Source organism: Salminus brasiliensis, chromosome 8, assembly GCF_030463535.1.
Source record: "Salminus brasiliensis chromosome 8, fSalBra1.hap2, whole genome shotgun sequence".
NCBI lineage: Eukaryota > Metazoa > Chordata > Actinopteri > Characiformes > Bryconidae > Salminus > Salminus brasiliensis.
Genome location: NC_132885.1, coordinates 34,553,741 through 34,564,562, shown reverse-complemented (window position 1 = coordinate 34,564,562; position 10,822 = coordinate 34,553,741).

Here is a 10,822-nt window from a genome sequence, read left to right as displayed (position 1 = left end):
GTTCTTATGGTCAGTAAGGACTAGGAATGGGTGGGCAGCTCCCTCCAACCAATGACGCCACTCAGACAGTGCCATCTTAACCGCCAGGAGCTCCCGATCCCCTACCCCATAGTTCCTCTCTGCTCCTGTGAGCTTCTTAGAATAGAACGCAACGGGGTGTAAGCGGTCGCTTACCTCCTGTCTCTGTGACAGGACGGCCCCCACCCCTGTACTGGGGCCGACGTGAAAGCACGCTTGAGTGCTTGGAACGAGTCCTCCGCGGCCGGCGTCCAAATGATGCGCCGCGGGGCTCCCTTAAGCAATGACGTGATGGGCGCTGCCAAACTACTGAAGTCTCTAATGAACCTCCTGTAGAAGTTTGCAAACCCTAGAAAACTCTGTACTTCCTTGACCGAGCCTGGTGTCGGCCAATCCCGGACCGCCTGAACCTTTGCCTGATCCATAAGAACCCCCCGCTCGCTGATAATGTAACCCAGAAAAGGTATCTCCGGCACGTGGACCACACTCTTTTCTTGTTTAACAAACAGCAGGTGGGACCTGAGTCTCGCCAGGACCAAGCGGACGTGGCGCACATGGGTGACCAGGTCGGGGGAGTACACCAGTATGTCGTCCAGAAAGACCACCACGAATCGTCCGAGGTAGTCCTTCAGGACATCATTAATGAACGACTGGAAGACGGAGGGGGCGTTGGCTAGGCCATACGGCATGACCCGATACTGGTAATGCCCCCTGGTGGTCATAAACGCCGTCTTCCACTCGTCCCCCTCCCTGATCCGCACGAGATTGTACGCACTGTGCACTTCTGAATGAAGAAAAACCCTGACGCTACGGGAGACTTAGACGGCGTGATGTACCCCTGTGCTAAGGCTTCGTCTATATAATCCTCCATCGCCCGTTCCTCCTCCCTAGTGAGGGGGTAAACTCGTGCTTTAGGTAAGACCGCTCCCTCTACTAGGTCGATGGCGCAGTCGTACGGGCGGTGGGGGGGAAGCTTAGCAGCACCGGACTTAGAGAAGACATCTACAAGGTCCTCATACTCGGACGGCAAGACGACAAGGGTTTCGGGTTCAGGGCTCTCCACCGAGGTGGACCTGACACTAAGGGGGGCGAGATTGAGGCAGTGTGTGCGGCAATATGAGGACCAAGATACTATCTCCCTGTCTGGCCAGGAGATGTGAGGGTTGTGTTTACTAATCCATGGCAGACCTAGTATCAGAGCATGCTCAGAGGCCGGGAGTACCAGCAGTGAGGCCTCCTCCTGGTGTAGGAAACTCGGGGCTAGGTGGACACCAGTGGTCACGTGGGTAATGGGGCGAGGACCCATGGGCTGCCCGTCCAGGGTGGTGATGCAGAGAGGTCTCTGGAGTTCCTCCACCGGGATTCTCAGACGCTCCACGATGTCGGCCCTCAGGAAGCTCCCCTCCGCGCCGCAGTCGATCAACGCTGCAACACACACACACTGGGACCAGTAGGTCACTAATACTGGCAACGTGATCGACCTAGACACTAGCCCCGGAACGGGCAGACTCACCGCATTAGCGCGAGGAGTCCCCTCCCCGTGCCCATCGGTGTTTGGGCGAGAAGCCATCAGGATCCTCCTCCGGCAGTCTCTGCGACGATGCCCCGCATCCCCGCAGTAGAAGCACAGCCCCTCTCTGGTCCTACGACTGCGTTCCTCCGGTGCCAAGCGGCCGATACCCACCTCCATGGGCTCACTCTCCGGTGTACTTGGTGAGGCGGGGGCTGCCGTACCCGCTGAACTGGAGAGTCCTATACTCGCTGGCGCACCTTGGCTGGCCTGCTTCTTGGGGCAGGCGACCGATCCCCCAGCTCCATGGGGTCTGAGGTGAGTAGGGCGACCTAGGAGCTGGTCCAGCCGGATTGCGAGCGCGATGAAGTCGTCCAGCTCCAACGTCTCGCCCCGACAGGCCAGCTTCCACTGCAGACGGGGGTTCAACCCATTACGAAACAGGGCCAAGAGGGCTGGCTGATTCCATCCGCTCCCTGCAGCCAGAGTACGGAACTCCAGGGAGTATTGAGCCGCCGACCGGGAGCCCTGCTCCATGCGCAGCAGCAGGTCGCCCTTGGTGAGTCCCTCTCGGGGGTGTAGAAACACCGCCTTAAAATGTTTAAGGTATTCCGAGAGGGATCCTTCGCTAAGCTCCGTCCAGGTGGCAGTGGCCCAATCCAGAGCCTTCCCTGCGAGCCGGGATACAATAAAGGCGATCTTCGCCTGGTCAGTGCCGGTCGGGGAGCTCTTAAAGAAGACCTCACACTGAAGCAAGAACTCCTCGCAAAGTTCCGGACTGCCACTGTACGTATCCGGTTTGCCAACCGGATACGCGCTATGGGGTGTGTAGATGGGACTGGGAGAGCTAGCAGGCTCCAACGAAGTCTTTACTAGATTCATGAGCCCCTGAACATCACCCACTAGTTGGGTGACTTGGTGCTGCTGGCCCACCTGTTGCTGCTCCAGGTGGCCCACAGTCTCTGACACGCTCACCAGAGTGTGTTGCTGCTGCCCCAAGAATTGACCTTGGGCGCGAACAGCGTGATCCAAGGCGTCCATCCCCGCTGTTCGGAGGGTGTCGGCCGAGAATTCTGTCATGCTGGCTAGGTGAGACAAGGGAACACTCGCAGGGACAGAGCAATGCAGAGAAACAGTCTTTAATGACCAAACCAAAACGAACCAACACAAACAAAATGAGGCAGCAAAGTACAGGGTCCAATAAACAGAAACAGAACACAAACAGGTGACAACTGAAACGGGGATAAACCTGGAAAACCACCTGAGGCTGGAAAGCAGTTCGGGAGCAAAGCAAGAGGGGACAAATCAAACGGGGGGACGAAGGCTAGAACGCAACAGAATCAACAAAACTAACAAACAAAAACCTCACCCCAAAACCGCGCTCGTCAGGCGCCGATGAACTTACTTGACTCAGGTGCAAGGGAACCGGACGCCAAATCGCCCTGGCGACCAACCGGTGAACCAGACAGACTCCTGAACGTGAAACCGCTCCGATAGAGCATATACTACTTGAACTGGTAGACCTCCCTAGAAGTCTCCAGAACATGAAGCCAACCTTACAGCTTGGCATCGCAAGAGTAATTCTCGGCGCCGAGGCATCTGCGTTTGCTCCCTTTTTACCCCAGCACTCAGGTGAAACAAATCAGACATAAACAGAAAACATGGCGCCTTACTGCGACCGCTGTCAACAAAAAAGTCCTATGTGAGAAAACCAACGGGGGGAACAGAAAGTATGTGAACATTGAAATCAACCCAACATTGACTGAAAAGTCCCAAGGAGCCTGTGGACCGCGGCCCGAAGCCGCCCTTGGGGGGGGGCGCGGCGCCACAGGGCTGACAGGAAATTAAGTGCACTACACCTTAAAAACAATAAACCCCTCTCTCGTTAACCTTTCCTGGTGTTTTAGACATCGCCTGTGCATCTCTTTCTTCCGTTTGCTCCTTTAGAAAATCGAAAGACTTCTCACATGACAAACAAAAGCATGCTAACTGGATAAAATTATTTCTAAAAAACTTTGCTTACTTTACTCTCATGAAACAGTTTGATTGACACAAAGACAACAAGGCAAGAATCACTTTGTGTGCATTGTGCCTACCTATTCCTTAAAAATGTTTCAGTGATTTGTTTTGGTGCTGGTAAAAGTGTTTCACATTTTGTAAATTTGTTTCGGTGTTGGTAAGCGTCAACAATATGACCAAAGTAAATGAGTAAACCATTACTTATTTAGGGAACGTCAGATATATATTTATATATTAAGAAAAAAAGATGAACAAAATAAACACCTGAGTCTGGGGTACTTGAGATTGTCATAATAAAACTTCTTATAAAAGAGCATAAAATATGCAGATGCATCAGAATTATATGCATACTGATCAACTCCATGTGTACATTTGCATTTTATACACAGATCAGCCACTTTATTGATCATTGTTTCTACACTCAGTGTTCATTTTATCAGCTCCACTTGCCATATAGGTGCACTCTGTAGTTCTGTCCACTGTGTCTAATAAACTCCTACCTAGTTGGTCCACCTTGTAGATGTAAAGTCAGAAAAGGAAGCACATCTGTTGCTATACAGTTGGTGTTGGTCATCCTCTAGTCCTAGAACAGGATTAAAAGCAGGTGAACTAAGTATGCAGAACTAAGTATGCAAAACTACAGTGGAATTATAGAACTACAGAGTGCTAGTGTAAAGACAAAGTCTTTACATTTCTCCTCCATAGTAAAGAAAAAGTATCTGCGAGCCCCCCCATCCAAACCATTTCCTACCTCTTATAGTGGTAGCCTCAACCAAGGGGGAGCTAAATCATTCAACTCTGCAGGGGTGTTGCTGTCCTTTAAGGTCTTGTACTCACCTGGCTCAGTCAGTGAGAGATGCTTTCTCCTGTATTGTGTGCTCAAAGGCCCATCCACCTCTAAAGCAGCACAGAGACAAGGCACAGTTTCAAACTTTTTAGGTGCCCACCAAGGTGCTCAACATTTTGTCTTTCTGAGTTGAAAGAGCATGAATTACACACTAGGCATGTGAAAGAAATGACCTGGCTTGGCTTATTTGTCTGTGGGTGATACTTGTACAAATGTATCCGTCATGCACCTGTAGAGAACTCTTCTTTTGTTTGTAATATAGCATGCGTTACTTTTTGTAGTTAACCACAAGGTGACAGTAGAGGTTCTTCAATAAGCATGGTAAGCATGTTTTTTACCACTTTGTGGCAAAGACGATTGAAACCAGTCTGATCAATGTATGTCATGTTCCTCATGTATTCGTGGTGTATAAAAATGTAACCATGACAATGTATGGCAAGATTTTTGTGAGACGCAGTTCTGAGGCCTTCTGCCGGTGTTACGTGTACTACAGAATTAAAGTGTGTCATGTGTGTCAAGAAAGCAGACTTGACTACCCAGCTATTTTAGCCAAACACAGAGTTAACTCGCTAGCAAAATGAGCTACTAGACTACATAGGCCAGTCGACGGCAAAATCTGCTAAAGATATTGTAAAGTCAGTTTGCGCCGTTAGCCCCTGTAGCATGACGGCCGAGTCTGGGATGCAGCTATGAAGCCATGATTTTGTGAAGATGAAGACACAGTTCCCAGTTTGGCAATGTGTTGTGAGCATGAGTTTCAGTTTGTTAAGCTTTATTATCCAATTATTATATAAACTGGCATAAATCAATTATTTTACCAATATGCAAACCAAAATGGAATGTTCCATGTCTCCAAAACCTATCCCTTCCATTTACTACAAATCACATTACATACTTTGGAATAACCATTTCCTCCAGGATATCTGGTTTAATCAGTTCAATTTCACACCACTGTTAAAGTCACTAGAAGATGACTTAAATTGATGAATGAACTCAATTTTAGGGTGCATTGCAACAATTTACTAATTTACTAATTACTAATTATATAAAGCTGCTTTGTGATGACAGCAACAGATGACAACAGTTGTAAAAAGTGCTATACAAATAAATTTGACTTGACTTGACTTGTTTTACCAAAGATCAACTACTTATTCTCGATGATTCCAATTAAACCAACCAAAAAGTTGTTTGACACACTAATACTCACACAATAACACATTAATAGCTCGGTTCTACTGGAGGAACAAAAAAACTAAACTAATGACATTAGAAAATAATAAAGTTCATGGTGGCATAGATGCTCCGGATTTCTTTAATACTACTTTGCAAACCAACTTCTATATATTCTATATATATTTAAATATAACCGCAAGTGGCGATTTCTGGGGTCCAAGCACTTATTGGCCCAAGGAGGCCATTTGTGTCAGTATGGCAGTGCTAATGGTGTGAATGTGGTGGGATGGTGATCATTCAACATCTTAAACCTTACTAACGCTCTTGTCTAAATGCAATTAAATCCTGACAGCAATGCTCCAAAATCTAACAGAATGCATTCCCTGGACAGTAGATACAGTTACTCCAAATATTTTGTAATACCTTTGATTTCAAAAGAAACAGTTAATGAACAGGTGTCACAATACTTCTGTCCATATAGTGTATCATACTTATATTGACTGTGATTTTAATGTATTGGTGCTGTTGAATATAATGTGTGCTGTATTTTACTCATGATTCAGTTTTTCATATTTCAAGGGTGTGATGTGTATGTTCATCAACCACACAGTTTGGTTCAAGCACAGGGTGAGAGTTGTGGTGGTACTGAATGCAGGATCTGTTGTGAAAGTTGAACTTCAGAGGAACTTTAGATGTAACATTTATACAGTCACCTTGCTTTACTATTGGGACTGCAAGCCTCTGTTTATAGTAATGTTTTCACTTCCATAGTGGCATACCATCTATCGTGGCCACCATGTAGGTGAAGTTGTCCTGTGCTCTTGGTTTAGAGCTGTTGATCCAACCTATGGTGATGTTACCTCCCGTTGCAGTTCTTGCGACAGTGTCCAGGCAGCTGCCTGTAGGATTGCATCTGCCAGGGCCAAGGTGGTCATGTCCAGTCTCACCTGCGTCATGGTTTATTCTGCAATAAACATGTAACCCCTTCTCCGTCCCAAGTCAAAAGGACAGGGCCCCAAGTTCTTTGGGTAATATCTTTTCTGTAGCTATAGTGAAATGAGTTATAAATCTAATAAACAGGGCAATGCCTGGGCTACTAATATGTGGCTGTGGAGTAGATTCTCAGTGAAAAAGAGGCTGAAAGACAAAATGAAGGGAATTTATTGCCCTCTGTGTAAAAAACAACCCGATGACAGGAATTTAGCTCAAGAGGACACACTCAAGGCAAATGGGAACTACTTTTTACAATATTCCTTACTCCCATAAAAGGAGCTTAGGGCAAGTAAATACAGATTATCTTAAAACAAAGCTGACCTAGAATTTAGATTCCTTATAGTTCTCATAAGGAAATCATCCAAAATAACAAATGACAATAACAATAACAATACAAAACCTGGCACATGAATAAAATATGAAAAATAACAATAACCCCCCGTTGCAGGCCTGATATCTTCGATAGCACTGATGATGCCTGCTATTGTCATCACTCCCTTCAGTTACAAGCCTGATCTTGGTAAAATATGTCCATAATAACCAGACGGACATTGCAACCCTAGACCTGTATCTATTTTGACAACATGATGGGGGGTTAGAGTAACCCTTCAGGTCTAACCCTTGTGTCATCTATAGGCAGGAGAATGCCTCTCTGACAAGCCCACTCCCGGGTAGCTTGTACACCCCAATGCCCTGGGCCCACACTGCCAAGTCGGTTTGATTGATTGGAATAAGCTTGACAGTCATGGCTGGAGCCATCTCTTCTACGTGTGCAATATATAGTGCTTCTGCTGTCCTATTAGTGGTGTGTGCATCAACATGTGTAACTGTGACTGTAACTGCATTTGCCTTTTCCCAAATATGTTGCCACAATTGTTTACTCCAGAATCTTCCAACCCTGTTGCTGCCAAGTAGTCATCCACACACACAAGCCAAGCCACTGACCAGCAATCAGTATAGATATGTTTGCAACCCTTCCTGAGACAGCACCATCTCTACTGCCTGCAGCACAGCTCACTGGCTACTCTGTTCTGTTCCTGTTCATTCCATACTTTGTTTGTTGTAGGATAATAGGCAGCTGCCTTCCACTTGTGTTGCCCACCTATACGTGTTGCCCACGCATCAGTGTTGGTTCACACTGATATGGAGTGTGAACTTGCATGAGCCTGTTCTGAGTTTGTCATATGGTGTTTCCCATTTGACGGGGGACTCTGACGCTATTGGTACATCTACTGCCTTTTCAAGTAGCATCCGCTACTTGCTCATGTAATGCTGACACTCCCTTCAGACCAGATACATAAAATTTTTCACTTTCTGACACCAAATTCTATGGGTAGTAGGGTTACTGTTTACATATGTCATGATTGATATTTTTAGTTTCATCAGTACTTAATTTCCCAACGTTAACTGCTCGGTATCCAGCATTGCCCAGTAACACACTAACAGTTGTTTCTTTAAAAAGGGGTATATCGCGGACAGGCATCTGGTAACTTATGAGACCAGAAGCCCAGCGGTCTATGTTTCCCCTTATGTTTCTGCCATAAAGACCAGTTAGCGTACATATTAGAGGCAGTAGCCTGAAACTCTGAAGGTCCAGACAGAACCTTAGCTAGGGTGTTAGCTTGCTGAATGGCCTCCTGGGCCAATTGAAAAGCATTTTCTTGCTTGGTTCCCCATACAAAATCATATTTCTTCCGAGTAACTTTGTAAAACGGCTGCAGAATTTGTGACAAATGGGGAATATGGTATTGCCAGTACCCAAATAACCTGATAAATCACTGTACATCCTTTTTGGTTCTGGGTTTATTGAAGCAGTATCAGTATCTTTTGTTTAGCCCTCAGGAGTATCTCTCACTCCCCCTTGTTCCATTGAATCCCCAAGAACTTAACTATAGTAGATGCACCCTGCATGTTGGCTGGGTTGACCTCCCAGCCACACTGCCTCATATGGTCCACTAGTGTAGTTAATGCAGTGTCTACTAGTGCCTCATTGTCACCTTGAATCATGATGTCATCAACATAGTGAGACAGTCCTACAGATGAATGTAGGGATATTTGATCATGGTGTACAGACACTAAACGATGGCATATCATAGGGCTATGTACATACCCCTGGGATAGGAATAGTGAAAATCACAAGACTCCATATTTTTACCATATTTCTGGATGATGCTGCACCTTCTATATAATGTTGCCAAGAATCTCTGAATGGTGGAGTGTGCTTATTTAACTCACAATAGTCAACTGTCATGCGCCAAGCACCATCTGGCTTTTTAACTGGCCACATTGGGTTATTCCATTTTGTTGTACAGGTCTTTAGGACTCCTGCTTCCACATACTCTTTAATAGTTGGTGATATTTCTTCCTACCCCCCAGGTATACAGTATTGTTTTATACCTACAACTTGCTAAAGGGATGGGGAATGGTGGCATATGCCCCTTCCCTACTAACACAGGTTGTACTTGCGATGTCTCCAAATTGAAATTTACCATCATTTAAATATAACGTCATGCCCCTCAGAATGTCCATACAAATAATCCATTCTTTAATTGGCGTGACTGAAACAAAATATTCTTTCACAGGTAACCAACTCTATCCAACTCTATCACAGGTGTCTAATTTTAAACTTTACTTGAGTCTGTGTTGCAATGATAGGGTGTCTGCCCAATCCTGTTACCGTTATTCGTTGGCCCTTAAATTTGAGAGGATTTCCATGTATAAGGGTGGTCTCCATCCCCGTGTCCACTAAAATTACTTTCTGTAATTTCCAATGTATTTCTAATGGTACATGTGGTTGTCATCAATTGACCAGAGGGCCTGAATGTGCTTGGGGGTTTTGGCCTTCGTCCAATTATCCCTGCTGTTCCACAACCTCCTTGATGTCTCCAGTCCTTATGCCTACATTTCTTACACTTGTTTTCACCCTTTCTTTTATCCTTTTATCCTTTTATTCTTTTACACATCTTTTGTCCTTTGCACCGCTTTTAACGAGAATGAGGAGTCATTATGTTGTAGCACAAATAGGAGCGGTATGCCAAGAGTTGCTAGTTAATTGCTAAAAATTGAATACTTAACTTAATCAAGGATTCGATAACTGTCGGATTACCTATTATTTAAATTAAGAGGGGCACAAATCCAGGACTTTCACTAAATTTGGCTTCTATCAACTGAGGCTGGTTTAATCTTGATTAAGACCTACCTCAGTCCACCGTTCACTGTAAAAAATGTCTGTGTGCAAAAGTGAAAAACTGTCAAACCATGACAGTAAAAGACTGTAAACTGAAAGTGTTGAAAAAGTGTTGGTGTTGAAAAACACTGTTTCTATAACATGTATCAGCCAAAACACTCATTTTTACATCTCTTCTCTGAAAAACATTATTTCAATGTTAAATTCTGTTAAATTGTGTTTATAACAGAAATATTCTGTAAAATGTAGATATCTGCATTGCTGGAGACAACCTGGGCTCACATTGTGTGGGTGGATTTACTGAAAATTTCAGTTCTCCAGAATATTTTTGCAGATACTGTCTAATTTCTTGAACTGAATTTCAAGGTAATGACCCAACATCATTTGGACCACAACGTACCTTTGAAAGTTACAGGTCTGCAGTTGATCAGTTAGAGACTGAAGATGTGCCAGATGTTCAAGGAATAAAGTTCAGGTCAGAGTATTTGTTTTTTTTTTAATTGTTGATATTTTCAGGGTCCTCCTGCTTTACTGCTGGGACATTTATGTTGTGCATTGACCAAGAGGTTGTCAACAACTACACCACTTCTTTCGTACCTGCCTTCTGTTTACTGTTTGGCAGTTACTACTGTTTCAACATACACTACCAAGTGGAACTACGATCAATATTAGAGCTCCTTCAAAGGTATTATTTCTTTGTTATAAAAGGTTTGGGCACCCCAGGTGAAATATTTTTTTTCTGTGACTGTTCTGTTTCAATTTATAGTTGAGTAAGTAAAATTGATTTACAAAAGGCAAAATAAAGATGACCCATTTCTATAACATTTTAAGGAATTATTTATTACCATTGTTAGAAGAAAAGGTTTGGGTAACCAGCATTACTAATATATTCCACTTTAAATGCTGTAGTAGTTGCATACTATAAGCTGAGGTTGGCTTCCTCTTTGAAATTTCTGTTCCATCTTAAATGCTGCTAATCCTAGACTTTCACATACTTTTGCCACTCACAGAGATGTAATTTTAACATTTTCTTCAAAAACTAAAATTTTTTTCTTAAATTGAATTCTGTTTAAAA